This window comes from Heloderma suspectum, chromosome 2 (genome assembly GCF_057233095.1).
Source record: "Heloderma suspectum isolate Gila_16-S chromosome 2, 16-S_ref, whole genome shotgun sequence".
In the NCBI taxonomy this organism is placed as follows: domain Eukaryota; kingdom Metazoa; phylum Chordata; class Lepidosauria; order Squamata; family Helodermatidae; genus Heloderma; species Heloderma suspectum.
The window spans coordinates 87,487,744-87,515,735 of NC_139459.1; the positions used below are offsets into that span (position 1 = coordinate 87,487,744).

A 27,992-nucleotide genomic window follows, 5' to 3' on the forward strand; every position below is an offset into this window, starting at 1 on the left:
AATACCTCTCATCTTCCTTGGTGTCCAGGTAGCAACAGTGTATCTTCTTCATCCCCCTCACCTGGCTCGGTGTCTCCTGTTCACACAATCCCTTCCCAGTTCAAACTGCTTGAAAATTGCTTAATTCTTAAAACCTCAGACAATCAAAATCCCTGGATTGTAAAGGAGGATGGAGGTGGGAGAGAACAGAGTTCACCAGAAATGACAGATTTATTAGTGGCTGAGGTTTTAAAGCTCCACACGGCTTTCACCACTGGTAATCAGAGAGGAGGGGAAATTGAACTGGGGTATAAAGTAAAGGTAGCAAGTGGAAGGTTATCAGAACACAATAGGGAAAAGGGGTAGCCAAAAGGTAGGAAATATAGCCCACCATTCCTCAATTTGTTCACTATATAATCCTTTAAGAAGTGCAGTTGCTGCAGTGCTGTAGAAATGGAGAGGTAGGCACAGTTTTATTCCACATTACTTGGCAATATATCAATTAAGGACAACTGGATGAACCACAGGTAGGGAAGAAGTCCATAAGGATTCCATCTCTATGTCCAAATACTCAAAACTGGAAGACTGCTTAATGGGGTATCTGCATCTAAGATTGGGATTCTGTTAGCATACTGCCCACTCCACTACCTGTCTCGCTGCCCGAGCTGGCAGAGCTGCTCCCATGGCGTTAAGGACCCCAAGGTTGATCATCTTGGAAGTCTTTAACATGCATGATAAGGACACCTTGTTTGGGATGGTTTGGGATTTCATGGGCCTACTGCAGAATATATCTAGTTCTGTCACATGATCCGGACATATGCTAGCCTTGGTTTTCTGTTCTAATTGACGGGAGAGAGGTAATCTGTGGATGGGAGAACTTGTTATGACTCCATTGTCGTGAACAACTCACTATCTAGTTAGGCTTGGCTTTGTGCTGCCACAGACTTCTGCATCACCTATTATGATGGTCTGCCCTTGGAGTCTTGTGGATCTGGACGGTTTCCTGACATTTCCAGCAGACTTTATTTCAGATATGGCCAGCGGTCCTGCCAAGACCCTACTGTTTCTTTGGAATGAGATGACCCAGGCCATCAATACAATTGCTCCCAAACAACCTTGCCCAAAGTGCAGGACCTGCTCAGCTCCCTGCTGTACGGAGGACAAGGACAAGGCTGGCTCAACAACTAGAGCATAAAGACCATAAATGGATATGAGTGAACCTAGGCTAGATCCCATCTTAGGGACTAGCGTGGTGATGATAACGAAATGTCTCTGCCGCTATTGCATCTACTCAATGTCAGCCAGTGGAGCTCTTTCAAATGGTTTGAGGCTGATTTCAAACAAGCCCAGAGAACCAACTGCTGGAACCAGTTTGCATTATTATTTTACAAATGAAAACCATGCCTATCCACTCCAACGTGGAGTTCACAGTTATATCAGAGACTGATGAAGCCAGAACACTGTCACATTGGACTGTAATAGATAACTTTCAGTTTGCACAACTGGAGGATGTTGGCAAGCTGTTTGGAGGTTTAATGCCTACTCCCTGTTTTCTGGATCCTTGTCCTTCCTGGTTAAGAACATCCAGATCTGGATTCTCATTCTGGACCTCAGATGAGGTCAATGCCTCCTTAAGGGAAGCTGTGGTTCCTGCCACCCTAGAAGAGTGGTGGTTCAACCCCTTTTAAAGAGAGCCAAATTGGATCCAGCAGATTTAATCATTACCATTCAATGCCAAACTTCCCATTCTGAGGCAGGGTGCCAGAATGGGTGGTGCTGTTTCAACTCCAGTTTTGAATTACACCAATTATTTGCATCTGTCGTCCAGAGGTTTGGATTGAAATGTCACAAAAATACAGACAACAGGCAGCTCTGCTTCTCATTTCCATCTCCTAATCTTAGGGAAGCAGTGGAAACCTTAAACAAGTGTCTGAAGGAGCTCTGGAATAGATGAAATCCAGATAAAGTAGACGTATTGTTGATTGGAAAGACTGCTGATCTGAAGGAAAGTCTGCAACCTGTTTTAAACAGAATTACATCCTCCTGAAGAATCAGGTAAGCAGTTTGGCGGTGCTCCTACACCCAGTGTTATCTATGGAGACACAAGAGACATCAGTGGCAAGGAATGCCTTTTAACAGTTCAGGGTCGTAGTTGGCAAATCTGCCTATCTGGAGAGAGTGGACCTACTTTTAGTTACAAATGCACTGCTAACATCCTAAGTAGACTACTATGGTGCTCTCTACAGAGGACTCCCTTTAAAGGTAGTCTGGAAACTTCTGCTAGAGGAAAATTCAACTACCAGAATGTCTTGTAATAGACATCATATTATGGTAATTCATAATGACATTGCCAAACCTCCTCAAAAGGTGACTAAGTCATAGACTCTACATACCAGAAGTATGCTTAATACATGAAGTATCTTTAGAAACAAGCATTTTAGCACTCTCTTGTGGTTGACTTTCTGCACCTATCCTACTTAAACCTTTTAAAGTCAGACCCCTCCCAACTGCTTCCCCTTTCCACATGGTGATGAGCATCCCATAGCTCCTCTGACATGCTTCTCTTAGATCTTCATGCACCTATTTCCTCATCCCCATGGCTCTCTGGGTCCTTTATGGCTGGGAGAGAATGGCTAGCCACCCAAGAAGTTCACCATGTTGCATGTGTGCTTTTCATTCTATTTACTTTGAGCTGTTCAAGAGGTACATCTGAGCTGTCTAGAAGCCTTGTTCTTTTGAGCCAGTACTTAACTGCGCGTCTCATAGAAGAGCATTGTCAAACAGTAAGATTCAAACTGCAAATAATCAGACCTTCTCTATACTGATCTGCACAAGCAAGATTGCCTTCATTGTGGCCCTTTGTAGCAATCCCCGTGCAGCACTGCAAAGAGTCACACAAAACCTTCAACATTTTGTGAATCATCCATTTCAAATCTCCCTCCCGCATCTGCACTTCATTTTTGTCAAAAAGCATTCCCCATGTGTTATGTAACGGACAACAAACAAGAAGCTTTTGTCTGATGGTTTCTTATGCACTTCTGCCAGTCACCACAAAGTGACACAACTACCTCTTGTGGCATAATGGAAGTGGGCTAGAACCCCTCAAAGCTATTTCACTAACAGTAAATCCTTGTAGTTCTTTCTCGCATATGGCAGCCATATCTCCTTTATGAACTTCCAGCCACAGCTATCATACAGAGTGCAATGTTTATGTGAATTCTGTCTGGTGGACCAGCGTTTTTTCATGCAAGCACAACCAACTGCCATGGATCCCAGGTTACTCTTAGAGGGAGACATTGAAATGAGCTTTTGCCCCTTGCAAAGCAACAACAACAACCCAAGACATCCTACAGCAGCTAGAGAAAACATACACACCACAAATGGCTACATTTGCCAGTTCACAACACTGGCCCAGTTCACATGTCACGATACCACACAATTTAAAAAGTTGTGGGTTATTGTGGTCAAGGCAGAGTGCTGGTGCATGCTGTGGGATCAGTCCCACTGCAAGTATTCCTGGTTTGCTTAGTGTGACATGTGAACCAGGAACTCTGGCTTATCTCTCCCCGGACAAACCAGAGTTCCAGGTCTGCATGTTGTGAAGGGAGGAAGGGGGTCCCCTAACTCCCAGCAATGCAGGCAGGGTCAAAAGGCTGCTGGGACTGAACACCAACCCAGCAAGATAGGCTGCCACCACCCCTTACATCCAATTCAGCCTGAGCCAAGGAACTCTCAGACCTTACAGGAGATACCCCTAAGTGGTATGAAACAAGGACCCAAGCCAGCACCGTTTATGTCAAAGTCTGAGGCCTGATACCTTGTTGTTGTTCTTCAGTCGCTCAGTCGTGTCCGACTTTTCGTGACCCCATGGACCATAGCACGCCAGGCCTTCTTGTCCTGCGCTCTCTCCCGGAGCGTGCTCAAGTCCATATTCATTGCATCAGTGAAGCTATCTAGCCATCTCATCCTCTGCCGTCCCCTTCTCCTTTTGCCTTCAATCTTTCCCAGCATCAGGGTCTTTTCCAGTGACTTTTCTCGTCACATTAGGTGGCCAAAATATTTGAGCTTCAGTTTCAGTAGCTGTCCTTCCAATGAGCAGTCAGGGTTGATTTCCTTTAGGATTGACTGATTTGATCTCCTTGCAGTCCAGGGGACTCCTAAGAGTCCTCTCTAGCACCACAGTTCGAAAACATCGGTTCTTCAGCGCTCAGCCTTCCTTATAATCGAGCTCTCACAGCCATACATTACTACTGGGAAAACCATAGCTTTGATTAGACGGACCTTTGTCGGCAAGGTGATGTCTCTGCTTCTTACTATGCTGTCTAGGTTTGCCATAGCTTTCCTCCCAAGGAGCAAGCGTCTTTTAATTTCATGGCTACAGTCACTGACTGTGGTGATCTTGGAGCCCAAGGAAATAAAATCTGTCACTGCTTCCATTTCTTCCCGTTCTATATGCCAGGAAGTGATGGGGTCAGATGCCATGATCTTCGTTTTTTGAATGTTGAGTTTCAAACCAGCTTTTGCACTCTCCTCTTTCACCCTCAACAAGAGGCTCTTGAGATCCTCTTCGCTTTCTGCCATTAGGGTGGTATCGTCTGCGTATCTGAGGTTGTTGATAATTCTCCCGGCAATCTTAATTCCCACCTGTGATTCATCCAACCCAGAGTTTCTCATGATGTACTCTGCATATAAATTAAATAAGCAGGGCGACAATATACAGCCTTGTCGTACTCCTTTCCCAATTTTAAACCAATCGGTTGTTCCATGTCCGGTTCTTACTGTTGCTTCTTGACCCTCGTACAAGTTTCTCAGGAGACAGGTAAGGTGGTCTGGTACTCCCATCTCTTTAAGAATTTGCCACAGTTTGTTGTGATCCACACAATCAAAGGCTTTAGCGTAGTCAATGAAGCAGAAATAGACGTTTTTCTGGAATTCTCTTGCTTTCTCCATGATCTAGCAAACGTTGGCAATTTGATCTCTAGTTCCTCTGCCTCTTCAAAACCCAGCTTGTACTTCTGGTAGTTCTCGGTTCACATACTGCTGAAGCCTAGCTTGTAGGATTTGGAGCATCACCTTGCTGGCATGTGAAATGAGCGCAATTGTATGGTAGTTTGAACACTCTCTGGCATTGCCCTTCTTTGGAATTGGAATGTAAACTGACCTTTTCCAGTCTTGTCGCCACTGTTGAGTGTTCCAAATTTGTGGGCATATTGAGTGCAACACTTTAACAGCATCATCTTTTAGGATCTTAAATAGCTCAGCTGGAATACTGTCACCTCTGCTAGCTTTGTTGTTAGTAATGCTTCCTAAGGCCCACTTGACTTCACTCTCTAGGATGTCCGGCTCAAGTTCAGTGACCGCACTATCATGGCTATCAGGGACGTTCAGATCTTTCCTGTATAGTTCTTCTGTGTATTCTTTCCACCTCTTCTTCATCTCATCTGCTTCTGTTAGGTCCCTGCCTTCTTTGTCCTTTATCATGCCCGTCTTTGCACAAAACGTTCCCTTGAGATCTCCGATTTTCTTGACGAGATCTTTAGTCTTTCCCGTTCTATTGTTTTCTTCGATTTCTTTGCATTGTTCATTTAAGAAGGCCTTCTTGTCTCTCCTTGCTATTCTCTGGAACTCTGCATTCAGTTGGATATATCTTCACCTTTCTCCCTTGCTGTTTGCTTCCCTTCTTTCCTCAGCTACTTGTAAAGCCTCATCAGACAGCCACTTGGCTTTCTTGCATTTCTTTTCCTTTGGGATGGATTGAGTTGCTGCCTCCTGAACAATGTTATGGACCTCCATCCATAGTTCCTCAGGGACTCTGTCTATCAGGTCTAATCCCTGAAATCTATTCATCACCTCCACTGTATATTCATAAGGGATAGGATTTAGGTCATACCTGAATCGTTTAGTGGTTTTCCCTACCTTCTTCAATTTCAGCCGAAATTTTGCAAGAAGCAGCTCATGATCTGAGCCCCAGGTCTTGTTTTCACTTACTGTATAGACCTTCTCCATCTTTGGCTGCAAAGCACGTAATCAATCTGATTTCAATATTGACCATCTGGTGATGTCCATGCGTAGAGTCACCTCTTGTGCTGTCGGAAAAGAGTGTTTGCTATGATCAGCGTGTTCTCTTGGCAAAACTCTATTAGCCTTTGTCCTGCTTCATTTTGTACACCAAGGCCATGCTTGCCTGTTATCCCGGTGATTTGTTGACTTCCTATTTTAGCATTCTAATCCCCTTTGATGAAGAGGACATCTTTTTTTGGTGTTAGTTCTAGAAGGTGTTGTAGGTCTTCTTAGAACCGACCAACCTCAGCTTCTTCGGCCTCAGTGGTTGGGGCATAGACTTGAATTACTGTGATGTTGAATGGTTTGCCTTGGATTCGTACTGAGATCATTCTATCATTTTTGAGATGGTACCCCAGTACTGCTTTTCCCACCCTTTTGTTGACTATGAGTGCTACTCCACTTCTTCTAAGGGATTCTTGCCCACAGTAGTAGATATAATGGTCACCTGAATTAAATTCACCCATGCTTGTCCATTTTAGTTCGCTGATTCCCAAGATGTCAATGTTCAATCTTGCCATCTCATGTTTGACCACCTCCAGCTTACCTTGATTCACTGATCTTACATTCCAGGTTCCTAGACAATATTGTTCTTTACAGCATCGGACTTCCTTTCCCCACCAGACACATCCACAGCTGAGTGTCCTTTCGGCTTCGGCCCAGCTGGTTCACTCTTTCTGGCGCTACTTGGAAATTCCCTCTGCTCTTCCCCAGGAGTATATTGGACACCTTTCGACCTGAGGGGCTCATCTTCCGGTGTCGTATCTTTTAGCCTTGTGATACGTTCCATGGGGTTTTCTTGGCAAGAATACTGGAGTGGGTTGCCATTTCCTTCTCCAGTGGACCACATTTTGTCAGAACTCTCCAGCATGACCTGTCCGTCTTGGGTGGCCCTGCATGGCATAGCTTATGGCTTCACTGAGTTATGCAAGCCCCTTCGCCACAACAAGGCAGTGATCCATGAAGGGGCCTGATACCTTAAATAGTAGCAATAGCCAAGGGGAAAGCTCTGGACTTAGTGCCAAAGCCAATCGGAATAAAGCACACATTCAATTATGATAGGTGGTAAGTTTATTTACAAAAAGAGAAAAGGGAATAACATACAAAAAGAACAGAGCAATATTTGGAAACAATACTTACACGGCAAAATAACAAAACTAACTAAACCTGTCTATACATACCAGCAGCATGGGTCTTCAACAACAGGACCTCAGAATGCAAACCCTCCAAAGCAAACACTGGACATGGCAAAACGAAAGCAAGCCAAGACCCCAGCATCTTTCTATACACCCCCCCCCCTAGTTTTATACCCACATGCCTTTAGCAAACCTGAGGTGATCCCTTTTAGCCAATCACAAGCTAGCAGAAAACAATCTGCCCAAGTCTTCTGGGAGCACAACATTCTCACCAACACTCAGCTGAACTCATTCAGCCCAATCATTGAGGGCTCTGCTTCAGCCTTGAAGCCAGGGATGGCATGAGATTGTAGCAGCCATTGTAGCAGTTCTGCAACAAGGTAACTCACCCAGGTGGCCTACTGAGTACAGCCTTAGTACAGGCTGCTAAACACAGAAGAATGGATTTCTTGACACATATCATGCTAAACAAGCCACAGAAGAAGGCTGCCTCATTAATAACAATTTAAAAGAATTGTGGGTTATTGTGATGTGTAATCTGGGCCATTTATTCTTCTTGGTGCCCACTGAGATGGCCTACCCTTCTCACCTTTTTTTTTTTTAATTAATGAATTTTCTTATTGGCCCCTGGGAGCAAGTCAAATCAAAGTGAGGCCTTCCCACCAGTGCCACCTTCATTTCCTATTAATACTTCTGGGCCACATGTGGGGCTCAGAGACATTCTTAAGAAATGAAGATACTCAGTGACAGGGTTCAGACAACACGATAAGCCACTCTGGGTTAAATAAGCCACAAGAGTTTATTTACCCCATTGTGGGTTATGTCTGTCAGGGATTTTTAACTTCATGATGGCTTATTTGGCCAAAATAAGCTACTCTGATAACTCACAGTCTGCAGTAGGGGTTATTTAATCCACTGTGGGTTATGTCATTTGTTGGACACCATGGGTTAATTTGCTTGCCTACAGAGTTGCACAGCAAGAGCGGTTCAGATTGCTGCCATCGCTGTTTTTTGTGGGAGTTCTCTGTATAATGGAAACTCCCTGACAGTTTGCTGGGATGGGGTGAAAAGTGAGCACATTTTCCCCCTATTCTCCTATATTCCCTTATCCCACAGTTTCCTCTGTTCCTCTTTATTTTCCTTTTCACTTTTTCCACATTTGCGAATTTTCGCAATTGCATTATTGGGAATGTTATAGCCTCTATGCCAGTAATGCCTATGGGGAGGAATGCACAATTCTGTTTTAGCAAGAAAACACTATAGCGAATGAGCGCTACAGCTCTGTATGAGGTTTGGTTCCAATCCTTCAAACCCCCAGGGTTTTATAGCTGCCACCCCCTTTTTGTGCACACAGGATTTTCACTCCTTGGTGAGTGATCACACAGGGTTTTGATTGGGTGCCTCCTGACTAGGGGAGGCCCTTTTGGTGCATCCAGGATTTTCACTCCTGTGTCAATGGGTGAAACAATGCCACTGCTCAGGCAGGAGGACTGCAGCAGTACAAGGTGTGTGCGGGATGGATGGACTCAGATTACACACCAAAGCTTAATAAACTACGCAGAGTAGCTTATTAGACCGCTGGTGTGGCGGGGCATCGTGGATTATTTTAAAAGCCATAATGGCTTAAAGTGACATCCAAACACAGCCAGTGGCTGCAGGCCAATGTTTTCCTCTGCAGTGCATCCAACGACCCAGAAAAAAAGGGACTTCTGTCTGGTAAACTGTGGGCGGGGGGCTAAAGAGCAGGTGGAGTGCTAGGAAGGGCAGTGGTAACATAGGCCTGCTGGCTTCTGATGAGGGAAGCCAAGAGAAAGCCAGCAAGAAGGGGGGTAGGAAGTGCAGCAGGAAGCCAGAAAGGATGGTAGAACCAGCTGCAAGGAACCTGTGTAGTTGGAGACAGTTGTGCACTTGTATGCTTGAATGGATGGGGGCTGCATATGTGTGAGAAATAGAAATGGCTTAGGAGATTTTGGAGGGATCCTGAAAAACAGTGAATGTAGTTTTCTTGTGCTTGCAGTGAGAAGGGAGGACCGTTTGTGTATTCATAGATGGATGGACGGACACAGGGGGTGGGAGCACATGTGAAAATGGATGGGAGGATAGCTGTGTGTACACACGCAAGAGCACGAAAGATAGGGGGAAATGAGCTGGCTAGCAGAGGGAGGGGGAAAAAAGTTTGCTGTCAAGGGATCCTTGGAGGTCTCTCTATGTCTAAACCAGTAGCCAAATCCAGACACAGACAAAGGAATTCCTTTCAAAGCTTTATTCTTCTTTTACAACTTAACAACTATACCGATTGCAACTAGATCTGAGCAGCACAGTACCTATGCCCTAAATTGGAACAGTTGGTCCCCGTTTGAAAGGGAATTACTGGCAGACCCCTGAACTTAAGGACTAGGGAGAGTCCCTCCCCTTTTCCCTTGGAGCCTCTGGGCGCAGACGTTGTTTGCACGCCAACCTGGCACTTCGCCTCCTTTCCGCGCCCTCCATCTGGCGCCGCTCTCTGCGTCTGCGTCGTGCATCCACCAAGTCTGCTATCTGTGCTTGGTCACTCCCTGGACTGCTAACTAAACTAGGAATGCTGGTGGGAGGAATCTCCGTCAGCTGTTGGTCCTGGGAAAGAGGAGCGCGCTCCTCTCCCAGGAGCGACTGCTCTTCCTCAGAATCAGAACTACTCTGGGATTCTATGGGCTCAGTGTCCACCCTGACATCTGCCTTCTGTGAAATAGGTTTGTTACCACAGAAAACTGTGGGTTCAAAGGAATTGCTTAAAGTGTACGGGTTCACCCCCCCCCCCCAATTGACTTTACTCAATCTTTGGAGCAGGTTAATTGTCCTTTGACTAGCTACACCTCCAATGGCAGCCATTTTCTGGTGGCGACCAGGCAATTTTTCAAATTGCCAAACATGTCCATGGGCTCAAAAAGGTTGCCTACTCTTGCTTTAAACCATTAAGTTTTGGAATTGCTACATTGAGTAATGTGGAGGATTTAAATCTCAGAGGATTTACAAACACATCGTTTTGGTACATCCAAGTATAAAACTATGTAGGCAATGAGGAAGACGTTGTCTGTAACAGTTTACCGTGTATAAATTCAGTTATGAGAAGTTGAAACCACAGAAAGAGGTGTGCCTAAGGAAAAAAAAGTGTTAGATGACTTAGTTAATATCAGGCCTGCTGTATTTGTATCCTACCAAGTCAAATGCTGCCCAGTCACATATGGGCTTGATATCTTTTGTGCTGCCTGCCTGAGATTATGGGAGTTATATTACTAAACATCTGGAGGGCACAAAGTTGCCTACCCCTGTACTATGCAATTGGTCTCCTATTACAAAATAATTTTATTGACTACGTGAGAAGAGAAAAATAAAGACATTGGCCATGTTCACATGCAAAAAAGGGAAGAGTGGTTAGGGTAACTATGGAGCGGAGAGCATTAGGCTAACCACGACACGTGCGCCCATCACATGACCAGGAAGCATGCAGCGTGCCATGGTTTACTTACCCATCCCCGCTCCGTGGTTACCGTATCATCCTCCCATTGCCATCGGTTATCCCAGCAGCTGGTGCACTGGGAAATGGTGCATGCCGGCCGCTCCAGTCGTTGCTATGGAACAGCAACCATAGAGTCCAGCTGTGCTGCCTAGAGCATCACTGGAATTAGACAGTCTAGGCAGCCATCTCTATGGTTGCTGTGTTTTTGCATGGAGTGGCCATTTTTAACAATGGAGTTCCTGCCACATGAAACAGTAAGCCAGTCCGTCCCCCCTTAACCTCACTGCAGAGGGGTGGTTTCCTAGCCATCATGGTCAGGATTCTGACCCCACACACGACACGTTAAGCCACCATGGTTCACTCAAAAACGCTAACCATGGTGGCTTAGCGTGACATCTCAACAGGCCCATTGTTTATTAAACCATGTATGTGTGCTTACTTTGTCCAAGAAAGAACATACTGGGAGTATGAGGTATCCAAGCCTCAGGAGATCACCACAAAAACCAGTCCATTGTGTCAGAAGCATTGCCAAAATGGTGTATCAATATGGGTATCTAGAATAAGGATTTTGCTTCCTACCCTTAAAATGTTGTTAGCTACCTGAGCTTACATTCTTCAAGCTGGTTTCCAAAATTGTGAAATCATTGCAAGTGTTGAGCTGCTGCTTTGCTATCACTTGAAAGAGGCTGCGGTTCTCTTATTCATCCAATAAAGTTATATTAGAATAAATGGATAAAAGTTAATAACTTTCTCTTCAAGACAGGAAACACAGAAATAATGTTATTTCACTACTAGGTTAGAAAACATTTTTCAAATATGTTTATGTTTAATTTGTATGGGAAGTCCTATTCAAATATTTACACCAATCCTTCATCTGTAAATGCCTTTATATGTCACCTCAATTGATTTATCTTCTGTCTGAAAGAAAACGAAAACCTGAAAGATTCGTAGGACACACAGCATGACAAATACAGCATAAACTACATACAGTATTCGGGTTTTGTCAACATGGTATACAGCAAGTACTACTGTGCAACCAACCAATCAAATATAAAACTGAATTAATTCTTTGGATCAAAGAGATGTACAGCACTGGGAAACACTCTCTTCTAGTATACAACAGGCACTATCTTCATGCATCTAAATCCACACCTGGAACTTTGGGTTAAGTCTATGATGCCTTGATCCTCATACTGGTTTCTCAGATTTGCTTTGACCAAGTGGGTGAGGAGCTTGACAATTTACTTCAATTCAGCATGGCATCTGATACTAGCTGTTAACATGAAACAGGAATATTTTTTAAAGTTTTGGCAAATGGGAAAAGCCAATTCTACTGAACAAAATGAGAAATGGTCACATATATATAGATACAACTACTATAGAAGAGTTGCTGGGATTGGTTTATATGACCACTAAATAGGCTCTATGCACACACACTGGGCCAACTGACTGCTCACCACAACCAGAGAAAAGCCTCTGTGCCATATATTATTTAAAACTACTTTGTGGCATGGAGTGCTATGGTTCAAAAGAAGTCCAAGCACATGAAAGCACTTGGGTACATAAAGTTCATGAGCTTGTTGTGAAGGCTCATCTAGATGGTAGAGTGAGTTTTAGAAGTAGGAACTGCCAAGAAAAGAAACACAAACCACTGGAGGAAACATTTGCTTTACTGTCCTTTAATCTTTGAGAAAATTTCAAATTTCATTTATGCATATAAGATTTCAGTTCATTAATTTTATATTTCTTGTAGTAAAGTTCTAGTTCTTCCTTCTAGATTAAAATTAGCAATTTAATCAGATTTACAACACTAAGTCGAAATACTACTTTAAACACACTTCTACAAATGTCAAGTGCAGCCTGATCCAATCAAAGTAACACTGTAGTCCTAAACACACTTATTAGTAACTCTCATCAAATGTAGCAGAACCTACATCTAAGTAAAAATCTACAGGACTGAGCTGAAAACAAGGGTAGTATCTAACAGGGATGGTGCGTGCGCTGCCAGCCCCGCCGGTCCTGGTCCACACGCAACTAGTCCAGGTCTATGTGTGGCCCCTATATAGTGCTTCCAGGGGCAAGCCTCAAAACGCGTAAAAATGCTGGTTTCTGGAAGGGCTACAACTGGCCTCTTCCAGAAACCAGTGCTTTCGTGCAGCTTGGGGCTTTCCCCCAGAAGCATTGTATCGTGCCTGCACACGGACCTGGACTGGTAGGGCTGGGTGCATGTGAATCGCCCCATTGGATACTAGCCTCTTAGGAGAGGAAATGTGAGGGTTTGTTTTTAATGGCACAGTGTCTTGCCAAAGAAGAGAGTGCAAGGAGACCTCACTCTGTGGTCTCAGAAAACCTGAAATGCACCAATATCCTATGCCCCAAACCAAATGTCGACCAGTCATGTCTTATCTCAGTGTCGGCAAAATACATTAGTTAAAGTAGAGAATTTTAGTCTGTCTATACAGCAGAGCAGATTAAATCAAGGCCGTTTAAATCACTAAGAAGGGAGAACAATTTAAAAATCAATGATTTAAATCAATGATTTCCCATTTGGAAAGTCATACACTTCCCAAACAAGCATGTGGACTGGTTATTATACCTTAAACTATCACATAAATATTGGTTTACAATTAAGAAAGAACCTTTATGTAACCTAGGAGCATAATCCAAAACATTTGTAAACATGCAACAACACTTTGCAGGAGCAATTACTTAATGCTACAATTCTATATATACACATTTAGAAGTGGGACTTACTTCCAGCTAAACACGCATAAGATTGAGCAGTTAACAAGTGTCGAGTCCACCACTTTGCAGAAACAAGGAATTGAAGTTACTAGGGAAAATATTTTCTCTCGCAGATAGAAAGGGACCACGCTCTTTGGTAGAGTGACAAACTGTCATAATTTGAGGCCAGAACACATTACCAGAAGTGCTTAGAGATATTTTAAATATGTTCAGTGGTATAGAAACCTATTAAATAAATAAATGGAATTACAGAACTCAAGTACTTAGAGGCAATGTAATAGGCGTACAAGGGCATTCATATGGCAACTGGAGGCCAACCCTCTCCATTCCCAGCACAGCCCCTGATCCCAACCCCCACCACTACATTATTATTTCTCTCAGACGTTTTCTATGAAGCAGACACACAAAAGGCTCTTTAACCTCAGCTTGAACAGCAGCAAAGGCTTTGACAGAGCTCTTCTTTTGCGTACCTCAGCTGCCCACTCCTGTCCATTTGCTAAGATACAAACAGGACTGAGCACACAGTTGAGGTTTATGACAGAAGACCTTCTTTTCAAGTTAGATAGCAAAGGAGTTAGAAAGCTCTCTGTCAGCTGCATCTTGGCTTGCACAAGAGTGTTGCTGGCTCTTCAGAACTTGCTCAATTCAAAGTAGCACAAGTTAAAAAGTAGGTGCAGAATCCTGGACAGCAAGAGGACTTCCATTACCTCTTCCTGGAACAGTATTAAAGCTCCTCAATCCTCTCACCCAGTCATAAACCTCTCTCAAATTATTTCTTCTTTGTATGGAATATATATAGCTAGCACCGCTAATGCACAGATTAATTTCAGATATTGCAGCCCATGGATGTGGATATGGCCACTGGGAAGTTTGGTGACCACCTACGCCCACATGATCGTTGACTAACCTGGCTGGGTTTGCCTTCTAGGAGGGACCAGTCAAGCACATAAGAGCAGTGAAAAAAAGGAGAGTTTTACCCAGAACCTCTGAAAGAGGTTATGGTAAAAACACTTTTTTTAAGTGTTCAGATTTGGGCAATTGTCATCTCAGATTTGCCAGACTTGGGCAAGATGGTGGTGGAAATTGATTATCTGGACCCATTTCAACTTGGCTTGTGGGAAACTGCACTGTGTTCACAGATGACATCTTCTGGGAGACGGACTGTGTATGGGGGGGGGGCGTGGAAAGAAGAGCATGTCCATCCCTGTTGATGGACTAAACATCTTAGTGCTTTTAATACCAACCCCTCGACATTGCTTATCATGGATAGGAGGGCACCACACCGGTTCTGCTTTTACCTGATAGAGGATGGAGGAGTTTAGCGCCATCAATATTACATGCAATTATTTCTCTTTTTTTCTTAAATCCTGGGGAGGAAGTGTGATACCTGAACAGATGCCCCAAGCCAGTAATGGGCTAGATGAAGGCCAGTAAACAAGTTTAATCAAGACAAGACAGATAACAGTGGATGGACTAGTTGCCCTATGATTGGAGTCTGGCCTGCACTTCATGAGTTAATTTCACCTTAAAGGAGCAGACCTACAGTGTGCATGGCTCATATCACTGACTGGGTTTGTATGATCCACAAGTCAAGCTGCAGCACCCTCCTGAAAATTCAAGCTGCAACTAAAGCTTGTTGTGTTATTCCAACCTGGCAAGGGTGGATTGTGCAAGGATTAAACAATACTCACATAACCTTAGAACGAGCCATGGGTTCTGCAAGGGTTTAACCCTCGCACAATCCACCCCTGCCAGGTTTGGACAACACAAGCTGTGGTCGTGGCTTGAATATCCAAGATGGCTGCCAGCACAAGCCACAATGGGCTGTTTGATCATGTGAACAGGTCCACTGTGTCATATATGAGTCACTGTGTGGGATACCATACTCAGTCGACACGACCCAATATCTGAAAATAATCACAATGGAATAGTCCATGAATAGTGTAAATTTGGTACTTTTAGGAGAGTGCATGACTGATTGGCTATATTGTTACACTAAAACTGCAACTAGTTTAGAACACAACTCCCTGGCTTGTGAGCAGGGCTGGTTATAAATGTTCTCTACTCTGCTTGCGAGCTGTTTTTGACCTGAACGCCATGAACAGTCTAGGTGCTAAATATTTAAGGGAGCAATCTTATGTGGATAGGCGGCCACCTCCAAACTCAGAGGCGACCACCTATGCAATGCAGGGTGGGTGGAGCAGGGAGGGAACCTTCTCCTCCGCACTCCGGCTGCCCTGCATTGCCTGCTTGACAGCCGATTTTGGCTGTCTAGCTGGAGAGAGGGAGGAGAGGACAGATGGCGCATAGGAAGCCTTGTAAAGAGGCTCCTGCCATCCCCGCCCCTCCTCGTCTCCAGGAACACCCCCTTTTGCCCTGCTCCATGCTGCTCTTATGAGCATGGAGCCCAAGGACATTCTGTGCTGCCTACAAGGGGGAGGGGCAGGGAGGCAGTACTCCGGGAACTGACCAACCCTATGGCCGTCCATTTAAGATCTTCCAAGGAGGCCCTACTCCAGGTGCTGTCTGGGATTCAGCAGGTGAGTACGAAGTTGAGGGTATTCTCATTAGAGCCTACCCTGTGGGAACTCTCTATTCAGGGAGGCACAGACAAACTCTCAGAGCCTTTAGAGCAGTCTCTCCTAACCTTGGGACACCAGATTTTGTTCAACTACAACTCAAATCATCCCTAACCATGCTGGCTGGGCATGACGTATCCATAATTTTAATAAAGAATGAAAGTACTAACTATGCTGGGAATCTTACAGAGAAGATTAAAAAAATGTTTTCCCCCATGGCTTTATTATATCCAGACATTTTACATCTCTAGTCTTTCTATAAAAGTGTTCTTATTACATAGTTTTTAGAATTCATTTTGGGGGGAGAAAAGGCTGGGTACCAATATATAAATACTTTGTCTTAAATTCTAAAAGAAATTTTTCATAATCCAAAGCTGTTCAATTGGCGGCGGGGGGGGGGGGGGGAGAGACGGTCCTTGGAAAAAAACAAAGAAAAAAACACATTTTTTCTTAATTGTTCTGGGGTTTTTCTAGGCCTTCACATCTCTATCCATTGCATATCTGCTTTTATATATTTTTCAATTGCAAGCTGCTTTGAAGGTTGGATAAAAAAAGATAAAAGAGAATGGCCCCTGTTTAGTCCTAGAATAAGTGACGATCCCAACTTAATTTTATTGTGTTAATCAGGTAATCAGTAGGGACTATGACTCCTATGCACATTAAAGACTTTTAATGTGTTTTGTTGTTTGTAACTGTTGCTTTAAGAGAACAGAATGTTTGCTGCAGTTCTGCCTGTTTAACTGTCTTTTCAGACTCAGCCTCCAGTTCTAGTTATAGCATCTGATGAAGTGGGTTGTAGCCTACAAAAGCTCATGCAAATTTATTAAAACATCTGAACAAGAAGTTAGTCTATATGTGTTTGACACTTAATCCTTAAGTTTGTAAACAAGAGGCTAATGCTACAATCCTTACTTAGTAAGGTTAGGGAAATAAAAATTCCCAACCTACAAAATGTCATCAAGGATCAGAAAGTATGAACATAAGTAGCCTTTTCAGAGTTGCTACTCTGTGGTCCTAACAAAAGACATTGCGCAACTATGGATTTTGGAATTTTTTTGTACTCACGGGCCAGCGCAGCTATCTTTATTTTTTATCTACCATTCAGAATAATGAAGGTTTAAGTACTCCAGGAAGAACTATCCAAACTAGGTGAATAGGTAACATAATAAAATTCACAATGACAGGGTCAGAACTATCTGCAACTATGCAGGAAAGGTATTTGGGGTCATGATGGGCAAATCACTGAGCTGTAGAAGTAAAGAAAGTGAACTCAGGGCCAAATGATATGATATTAGTCATATATTTAAAACTAGCATATTCATCCTGACTACTTTTTTTTTTTTTTAGAGAAGCAGCTATGGGACCTCCACTGGGGCCCTACGTTAGTTTTCTGCTAAAGACCGCTCCCTATATAGTGGGTATTTGCCATTGAAGGTGCTGTTCACAGTAGAACAGCACTTTTGGGGATAAAAAGCAGCCAGGAAAACTGGTTAGGGGTCCCAACTGAGAGCACATTCTGTATCAGGGCCCTGCAGCTGCTTGCTCTCCAATTAAGCACACTTTTATAAACACAGAACGAATGTCATATGTACTTTGGCCCCCAATACTGCGAATTAGAAAATGGATTGTAAGTAAAATTAGCAATACCATAACAACATCACAGAAAAATATGGTGTGGTCACATTTAGAATACTGTCTACAGTTCTGTTCACTCCATCTCAAGATGATATTTTAGAGCTGGGAAAGAAGAATTAAAATGTTGATGGGGCTGAAGCACCTTACCAAGGCAAGGTCTTTCCTTTGCAGACATGGCCTTTTTTCCTTTGTCTTTGTAGATATGACCTGCAACCTCCCAGATTAAAGGAATCACAACTGCAGAAAAGAAACCCAAATATAGTGTGTTCACAGTGGGGATGGATGGATTCCCTGCCTGCTGGTCTGGGTGGGAATCCGCCCGTGGGGGGAGGCGATCCGTCCCTCCCCCCAGAATCCTTAGGAGCTGGCTCCGCTCCACGATGATTCCGCAGAGCTGGCCGCCGGCTCTGCATTGCTGGCGATACAGCTGGCCGCCGCTGTCGTGCCATATTGCTGGCTGAGTGAGGGCTAACTCCGGATACATTTACATAAGAGACATTACTCTCATCCTATCAGCTTTAGCAGAAGACACCCACTTGTTGTTTTCCATGTTACATATTTAGGATGCAGCTTGGCTCCAGCCTAAAGGCCTATACACCACATTCCCACAGATTATCTCACTTTTGAGGTCTACCCTGTCTACATGAGAAGTAACTGCTGTCAAACCCAATTCTCTACATATGAATTCTTATAATTCAACCAGAAGAAGCCAAACTCAAACTGTAAGTATGTTATTCATTCCTTCGCATCCCAAACTGACAAATTCGTAAGTATTTCCATTAAAATAAAAGGGATAGATGCATGGGTTAGGAAATCAGGCTATCTTACATGAAATAGCACTCCCCTTGAAAACTCAGGTTCATATTCCTGCATCTGGCTTTGCTCCTGGACTCTCAGGTAGCAGCCATAGCCAACAGTGCTTTTGTCAAGTTCAGGCTGCTGTGCCAGTTGCATCCATTCCTAGAGATCAATCTGGCCATGATAACATGCCTTACTTGCAATCTAGACTGGATTACTGCAATGATCTCTCCACTCTGAAACAGCCACAAAATTTCAGCTGGTCCGGAATGCAGCCACTACAGAGGTGACTGGAACCAGTTTTGGGGAGCATATTATTACAACAGCTCCAGTGGGTGCCAATCTATTTATGGGTAAAATTCAAATTGCTGGGTAACACCCTAAACAACTTGGATCACAACTCCTAAAGGGCTGTCTCTGCCAGCTCATCAGGATCTACCAGAGAGGCTCTTATCCACATGCATCACTACCTGAGGACCAAAGTAAATGTTCGATAAAGCACATATAGTGGAGTTATGCGTGCTAGCTTTCTCTACTCTCCTGCAAGCACATGTGGTCTCAATGCAGATCAGAACTATGGTGCTCCAGGAGAAGAGGATTTAAGCTTCCCTCCACTCCTTTTTTCTGTGAAATTCTAATGCTCACCCCCGTAGGGGGGTTAATAAAAGAAAAGTGTCTCCAGTGGAATTTCAGGAAAAAATAGGTGGGGAAAGGTTTAAATCCTCCTCCCCCAGGGAGCCAAGGTCCCAAACTGAATCGGGACTGTGCATGCTTACTGGAGAGTGGAGAAAGTTAACATGCATAGCCCCACTATGCGTGCTTTAAAGAATGTTTAATTTGGCCCTGGGGAGATGGGAGACAGCCTTCTCTGTGGCAGTGCCTCGCCAGCCTTCCCCAACCTAGTACCCTCCAGATGTTTTGGACTACAACTTCCAGCATTCCTTACCATTAGCCACAGTGGCTGGGGCTGATGGGAGTTGTTCCAAAACATCTGGGGGACACAAGTTAAGGCTGGCTGGCCTAGGCTACGGAACTACCCACCTAGGGAGGTTTGTCTTGCTGTATCTCTAATGTGCTGGCATCTTGCAAAAACCTTTAAAACAAGGTTTTCATTTGCCAAGTTGAAACTATTTTGTTGATCCCTTGAAGAATGATTTTATTGTTTTTATCTGCTGTGCTGCTGTCTTAACATTTTTATTATTTTTGTAGTGTTGTAAGCTGCCTAGAGTAGTTTTAAACATGGAAAGGAGTATAAACAATATTTCTAGAGAGATACTAGAACCTGTGTTCTACATATATGCACAAGCAGCCTTCTCAGCTTGCATTCATGATCATATTTGGAAGTCTATCACAAATTTGCATTATAGTTGCATATAAGGCACATCCACTTGTAACTAAGAATGTGAAAGCTTAACCAAATCAAAGGACTCTTACATATATGTTATAATGTGTAGTGAAAAAGCAGGTATGTGACTGACTCACATTTCTGCTTTTCACTGCAAGCTCTTATCCTCAAAGCAGACTTTTCTACCACATATTGTAACTGTAGAACAGCCCTTAGCAAAAAATGGGCAGGGATAAATGTTGGGGAAAAGACTTGTACAAAGAGTTTTGAGGACCAGATTTGGCCCAAAGGACTTCTAACCCACATTCTTGACAGTTTCCAGGATAATTCTTTGGAAGAGCTTAATGTTTGTAGCTTACATTAAATGAACAGAATGAGGCATGGAAAATGACAGGATGTGGTTAGCTAATAGCAGGCATATTTTGAGAAGGATATGAAGGAAGAGTGTTTAGAAGCTAGTCCCTTTCTTGCCATCCATATCAAAACATTTTGCTCTGTCACCCAGCGTTCCAACATTGAAGCCAGGAAAGCATATTATTGAGAATACAATACTAGTCTCCTTTACCACCCACCACTCCTGCCTTCGTGTCTTGCACTGTCACTCATACAAAACTGGGAAAGGGGGATTTATATGGAATATTAACAAAATATTCAAAAGAAACCTCTTTTTCCTAGTTTTGTATGAGTGTCAGTGCAAGGCACAAAGGCAGGAGTGGAGAGAGTGAATGAGGATTGGTCTCCTTTACTATATTTGGTTATTTCCTTCAACTTTGAACAATTTTACACTACGATGCTGCCCAGAAATAACTTAGCACAGGGGTGGGCAGGCATCAGGCTTATAGGATCAACTTTCTTTTAACTAGAACCCCAAGATCCACCAACCAAAGCTTGGTGCAAAAGATACACACTTAGAATTAAAGAATTCTGAGCCCAGGAATTTGTTTTGAGTACCAGCACCGAATGCAACTCAGTTATTCCACACAAAAATCCACTCCTGATTAGCCCAAGCTTTCTTCATTTCAGTAGTATAATTTAGCGTGGGGGAAGGTTCACATGATCAAACATCCCCACAATAGGCTGCAGCATGTGTGGGAGACCATTTTGAATATTTGACACCTGGCTGCAGCTTGCCATGTTGTGTGCACCTGGCCACTGTGGGTTATGAGAGGGTTAAACTCTCATAACCCTACAACAAACCATGGGTTACGTGAAGGTTGTTTAACCCCCACATACCACACAGTGACTGGGTTCAGATGCAACAACACTCGCTGGTTGGGGGTTAAGTATGCAAAATGCCAGCAGGCACATGCTATGGCTTACCGTAGCTTAAACAATCCAGAGTGGGCTGTTTTGACTGTGCAAACCGGCCCATTGTTGCTGCTATTTTAAAAAACTGGGAGTCAATCCTTGCTGATGTACAAATCACTCAGAGAGCTACCAGTAGATATAGAATTACCTCCTGTCTGTCCTTGACTTGGCACACACACAAAGGGCAAACACTAGCCAGTGCTCATATGTCACTTTTGGGGAGCAGCCGTGACTTTAGCTCATTTATTTTTAAATTTCGGTCAAAGATATCATCATAAATACTAATTATACAACTTCTAATTATATTCTCTGGATATGTTAACAGCAGTTTATGGAGATAACCTGATCAGTCCTATTCCGCACTGCAGGTGTTGTACAGAAGTGTGTGCATACTCTCTCTCTCTCTCTGCCTTGCCTCTCTAAGTCCAAAGATAGAGAAGGCCAATGAATAAAGGATTTCAGGAGATGGAGTAGATCTGAACAAGGAGGAGGAGTCTGGATATAAATACAAGGGAGGGGAATAGAAAGTGAAACCAAACGTGAGCAGGACATATTCATACAGTCCGGATTCCTGAGGAGATTTCTGCTGCATGTATCCTCTCAGCCTAAACTACCTCACAGGGTTGTTGCAAGACTACAACAAGCAAAGGAACAATCATGTTATGAGCTCCCTGAAATAAGGGCAAGATATAAATGTAATACAAATAAAGAAGAGTAGTTGATAATACTGATCAGGAAATATCTTCCTGGCTCAGTTAGTCTAACAACAAGTTTGCATAATGTGGAATCTATATAACAGACCAACCTTCCCCAACCAGGTACCCCCCAGACAACTCAAATCACCCCTCACCATTGGCCATGCTGGCCAGGCCTGATGGGAGCTGAAATCCGAAACATCTGGAGGGTACCAGGTTAGGGAAGTCTGTAATAGACAGTAAGTCAAGTCTCATAGAGGTTCCGCCTCTTGCCCTTGATAGTTTTCCATTAAACTACGGCTCTGGTTACACACAATATGACTATGCTATTGTCAAAAGAAATACCAAAACCAGTGTGCGGAGCAGCATATCCATTTTCTCTACATTCCTTGTTTCAGGAAGATACTTCAGCCAGTTCTATACTTCTGTCTAGAATAGAGAGGTTGTAGAAAGACAAATGTAAGATATAAAATCAAGTCAGGAAACCAAATCCATATGTTCTATAGTGGTAAATGCATGCCACCGGTATTTGTCCTTTTGGGCACCCTGAAAGTCCAAGCTCTTTTGTTGCTTTATAGCTAAAGGTTATTTTGTCAAATACAGCAGGATTGAACTCTGGCCCCCAGAGGTGTCATTCTATCTCCTGCAGGTGGCTTTCCTTGCTCTGTCATGGAAACCCAGGAGAGACACCTTCTTAGCAGTGTTTGGACACCAGGCTGCTTGACACGTTGCTGCCCAGCTCCCTCCCACTACTCCTTGTATGCAGCCACAAGATGGTAGCAAACACTTCTCTTTCCAGTTCGGTTTCCTCTTTTTCTTCATCCCTTGGGAGCTCAGAACTAGCTGTTGCCCCCAGGGGGGAGGCCTTGCCAAATGCCCTGTCCACAGCACACAGCAGAAACACAGACAGATAATAAAGCAGGCAGCACTGAGTAGCGCTGGTATGAACCAGAGGGCAAATTGGAGATAGCAGTACTTTGGCTCACTGCCCCCATACCCTAGGAGAACATCTGTTGCTGCTCATCCTCCTATGGGAAACTGGGCAAGACTGGTGAGATTAGGGTGCCATGGAAACATCAGCCCCAAGTGAACAGTGCAAAGCGGATGGAATGTTTCAGTAAGGGAGCCAGCTGATGAAGTCTGTAAGGGGCCATGAGTGGGTACGGCCACTGCCGAACTTGTACTAGCCTGCCTAGTGCAACCATCTCCAAGCCCAATTAGAATTCACGCTCCAGGACTACTGCACCACTGCGAGCGACCTGGACCTGCTGCATATCTCATCCCACCACTACCCCTGATGCTGACAATAGTTGCACAATCCATATCTCAGCAACATATTACCAACAGGCCCATCATACCCACTGGGGGGTTTTATGTCCTCCCCACCTTAAGGTTATGTTGAGGATCCCCCAAACCTGCAGAACCTCTTGTGCATGATGGCGCTGCTTTGACTATATTAGCAATAGCACTCACCTCTGAATGCTGAGAATAATTTGGCAGGTTAATGGTGACCGTACAAGTGGATAATACTTATCCGTATTACTACACTCAGAGGAATTAACAGACAATGCAGACTTTGAGCAAATTCCAGGATAACTGTTGCTTATGGAATACAGCTTAAGTGAACTAGTAAATAACTTCTGCTGAAATCAATGGAACTTGTTACTAGAATCAGGGTTCTATTGCAGCTCATGCATTTATTTATTCAAACTACAGGTGTAGGTGAACCAATATCATAGTAGTTATACCAGTGTCAGTGGACAACAGGAGTTTTATACTGAAGTAGCAGTTCATTTACTGATTGCATTCACACATCTGCACTGGGGGCTGCAGGAGGAGGGAATTCAGCAAAAAAATCACCTCTCCCTTCTCTTTCCACCAGCAAGAGCATCCTAAGTGGAACTCTGCTCCAGGGATGCTCCCGCTGCCAAAATAAAAGGCTGGATCCAGCCCATTACATCTTTGGGGCTGTTTAAACTCAGAGAGCAATCCTATGGTCGCTAGACAGTGTCTAGATGGCTGTAGGATTTTTCGGCTTCTGGGAATCATGTTCCCCAACCCTTCCCCCGCCGCTTCATAGGCAGCATGGTTCTTACCTATCTACACTCTTGTAACTGCAGTGCAGAGTGGGCAAAAAGGGGGTATTCCCAGCGGTGGGGAGGGGAAGTGTTGTTATGATGCTTCACAATGCTTCCTATGCGCTTTCCAGCCCCCACCCCACTCCCCAGTTTGGCGTCCACAGCTAGACAGCCAAAATTGGCTGTCTAGCTGCAAATGCAGGGCAGACAGAGTGGGGAGGAGAGGATCGCCTCCATGCTCCTCCCACTCTTCATTGGATAGTCGGCCACCTCCAAATTTGGAGGCGGCTGACTATCCCATTAGGGCTGTGCCCTAAGTAAGGAGATTCCTCACACACAGTCATTCATGAATATGAGCTCATAGGATAAAGGCAGTTTTTACATCTTAATCATTAAAGTGCACAAAATACCCAGAACTGCATTAGTTTCACCACTTTCTCAGTGAGGGTCATTTTGTTTCAAAACACTGGTGTTTTCCATAATAAAGTGTCCTTTTCACCTCTGCTGTTAATTTAAGGCAAGGGTCTCCAACCTTTTTGGACCCATGGGCACATTTGGCATTTTGAAAAACTGCCCTGGGCACCACCACAAATGGAATGCTATGGGGGGAGCAATCACAAAAATGATGGGAGCATCCCTTTATCTATATTTGTGCATGAGCATTTGATTACACACCCTGTGTATGCTGCTACTCATTCTGGCTTCTCTCTTTCTCTGTAGCTCATCTATTTTCTCTCTTTGCTTTTTCTCCCCCCACCCTTTTTCTGTCTCTTACGCCTCTTTCCTTCGTTCCATTAGTTAAAATAGGGTGGGAAAAGTCTTTCCTGACAAAAAATGACGGAGGGGGGCAAAGTTCACCCCCCCACACACCAAGGAAACTTAGGAAAACAGGTCCCCATAGTGTGGGGTGCACTTCATGGCCCCCACAGCTGTTTTTCAGCACAGAGGACTTCCCCTCTCCCTATTTAAGCTAATGGATAGATCAGTCCATTGGCTTGAATAGAGGGGGAAAGCCCCCCTGCTGAAAATCAGATGCAGGGGGGCAAAGATTGTCCCCCGCCAAGGACTCTGGTGCCCCAAAGGTCCTGGGTGGTGGGTGGAATTCACCCCCTCTCCAGCCTTTTTTGGGGGGAGGGAGGACTCCCCCCCCCCAAATACAAGTGAAGGAAGGAATCATTCCATTCACCTGCAGAGCGGGGAAAATAGCTTGGTGAGCACCTGAGCCTGGCTTGCGGGCCCAGTGGCACCACATTTGAGAAACCCCTGATTTAAGGGACTCCACCCTTCCTAGTATCATTCAAAACATCCAATTTGCTCTCTTTCCCAGTATATTATTGGCCTACTGTCAGAACACCAAAAATCAGGCTAGAGTTTAACAAACTTTACTGATTATTTTGAAGTGCATCAATCAAGAGAACAATGATGAATGGTAGGTTATTTCTTATAAATAATTTACAGAAACTGACAAGTTACAAAAAGTATAACTCAAATGAGGAAATTATCCAAGGCAAGGACATATCCAAGATAACAAATGGAGATAATGAGTTAATACTTAAGTTAGAAAATAATGAATAGATTGCCATATGTATATTTCAAAGATTAGATCAGATCTTGTCTCAGTTCACCAGAACATCATAGACTTGACTTACTAGCCCCCATTAAACATATACCCCAGGGAATTACTCCTAAGAGGGCTTTCCAGCCAGTGTTCCACCCCTATTTTATTGACAGTAACTACAAACATTTCTCAAACCCCCTGGCTAAGGTATGTGGTATCAGTCAACTTATAATATTGAAAGGTCTAACTTTAACACTGCCTTGAACCAGTGCTTGATTCCATAATGGTCCCAGGTTGATCTAATGTGCCAATTATATACTAATTTTTCCCCCTTGTTGAGAATACATCAGCTGATAGTGTGAGATGGACCTATGTAACACTGAAACTTTTGCAATGAATCCTACCAACTCTGAAAAATTGTCAAGTTCTTTTCTTGAGAGGACTCATCCCCCTCAACATTCCATATTCAGGACTATTTCTAATAGCAAAGTCATAATGAAGATGAGCACCAAACTCTCTAAGGGAGCAATCCTATGGCCACTAGTCAGCAGCTAGATGGCCATAGGATACACCAGTTTCCAGGAACCGACCTCAGAGCCCACGCTCCGAGGTCGGTTCCCTAAGAACCAACCCCCCCACCCCGCGCTGTCTTGCAGGCAGCTCGAAATGGCCCCACACTCCACACTTGGAAGAGGAGCACAGAGCGGCCAAAATGGGGCGATCCTGAGGGCATTCCGGGGCAGGGAAGGCAGAAATGCCGGTACGATGCACTGTATGTGTCGTCCGGCAGCTGCTTCGCCCGCTCCGCCTTCCCGTGGCTAGACATCTGAAATCTTCTGTCTAGCAGCAAATGTAGGGCAGCTGAAACATGGAGGGGACAATCCCCTCCTCGCTTCTTCTGTCCCGCACTGGATAGGTGATTGCCTCTGAGTTCAGAGGCGGCAGCCTATCCTGATAACATTGAGCCCTAAATGACTGACCACCTGCACAAAGCAACACTACCTAGGCTGCACCAAGAAATGACAGCTCTGAACACCTTCCCTCAACACTCTGGCACAGTACATAACAGGTTGGGGGAGGGGAGTGTGCACAGCTAGGTCACTTCAGGTTACATTCAAGCAGTGGAGTGACAAAGAATACTGACAGTAGTATAGAGGAGACACACATCTCTGTCCATTGTGAATGCTCCAAGCTTGGCTAAGCATAATGCTGCATACAATGGGTAATCTTGGAAGTTTGCTTGTAATATTCCTGAGTACTGACTCAAACTGCATATCAGATGGAACCAGCACTAGGTAATTATAGGGCTAACTTGTTCAACTGAAAATTTGACTTAGACTGGCAAATGGAACCTAGTCTGCAAATAAGCTGATCTATAAATTTATTCAGAAGTCACACCAAGTTTAATCCGAAGTAGATGTGCTGCACAGTGCCACCTAAATGGCATTTTCACAAAACACGACAGGAGCAAAATAAAATCCTTAAGTGACTAAGACTGTACTCTCAAATCAGCTTGCAACACTCAAGCTAGTAGTCAAGTTTGCATTGTTACAAGTTCTTTCTTGCCTTTCCCATATTAAGATTCCTGAGTCAAGTGAAATTCCCATGCAGCACCTTCTGGACAAGCATACAAGTTATGGTCACAGGTCTTAGGGTCGCTTACAAGATATACCCCCAAAAACAGTTGTGTCTGCTTGGCCCCAAGTTCCTGTTTACAGCCATCCCTTCTAATGATCTAAGTGCCAGTGGAAACAGTAGATAATATAGCTTCCCAGTTTGGTCCTTCCTTTTGCTGATGAACCCTGCCCAGAAATCCAGCAACCTCCAACCTAAACTTTATTTTAGCATTTCAAGTCCACCCTTCTGTCTTTCCCCTCCAGCAAAAGCTGGCTTACCATAAACATTCTTCTAATGCTAGAAATCATAGCTTCTTCAAACACATCAGATTTGTAACAGCAGAAAATAGCCCATTATAGAAGGATCCTAAAGATCTTAACCTTATTTTTCTTGTGGGTTTGTGCTCATGTACGACTCTCAACTCAAGCAAGACTCCTCTGAAGTTCCACTGTTTTTTGCCTGTAGGGGTTGACAGTGTTCCTACAACAGGATTTTTATTTTAAAGTCCTTTCTGACCCAGTGTTTTAAGCTTTGAGGCCAGTCTCTTCTCTAATGTTTTAAGAGTTGAGGTTAAATCCCCTTCTCAGAAATCAGCTCTCATGCACATCCACAGGTTAAAACATCCTTTAATTCTTGTCAGGGTCTTGTCAGGTGTGAACACCCACCTGTTAGATCCTTTTAGAAGATAAGACGATATCTCTCAAGTGGAATGCTTCAAACTGTGGTGCCGTCACAGAGAATGCCATGCTTGTTGAATTAATAGATTCACCCACCTTTAGGAGAAGAACAGGGTGCAGGACATAATCCTCTGATCTCAGCAAGTGGCTGATGGAACTGTATCAAAAGTGCTGAGGAAAAAGCCCAACAAGAACTGAACCAAAGGCTCCCTATTGCAGCCCTAGGTTAGAACAAAATTCACATTGCCCCCACTGGTAGACCGAGACTAATGAATCCTTTTCAGTA

At 44.0% G+C, this 27,992-nt stretch overlaps 1 protein-coding gene across 15 annotated transcripts in view; it reads right to left on the bottom strand.

Moving 5' to 3' along the window:
* Positions 1-27,992, bottom strand: part of SPIN1 (spindlin 1) — a 51,707-nt gene that overhangs the window by 21,026 nt on the left and 2,689 nt on the right. For 2 of the 15 annotated variants that reach the window (XM_084834064.1, XM_084834056.1), the window contains exon 2: positions 27,803-27,877. The exons of 10 other annotated variants lie outside the window; for them this stretch is intronic. The gene's annotated coding sequence lies outside the window, so the exon portion shown is untranslated. 3 more of the 15 variants (XM_084834057.1, XM_084834055.1, XM_084834059.1) reach the window with 3 other exon arrangements.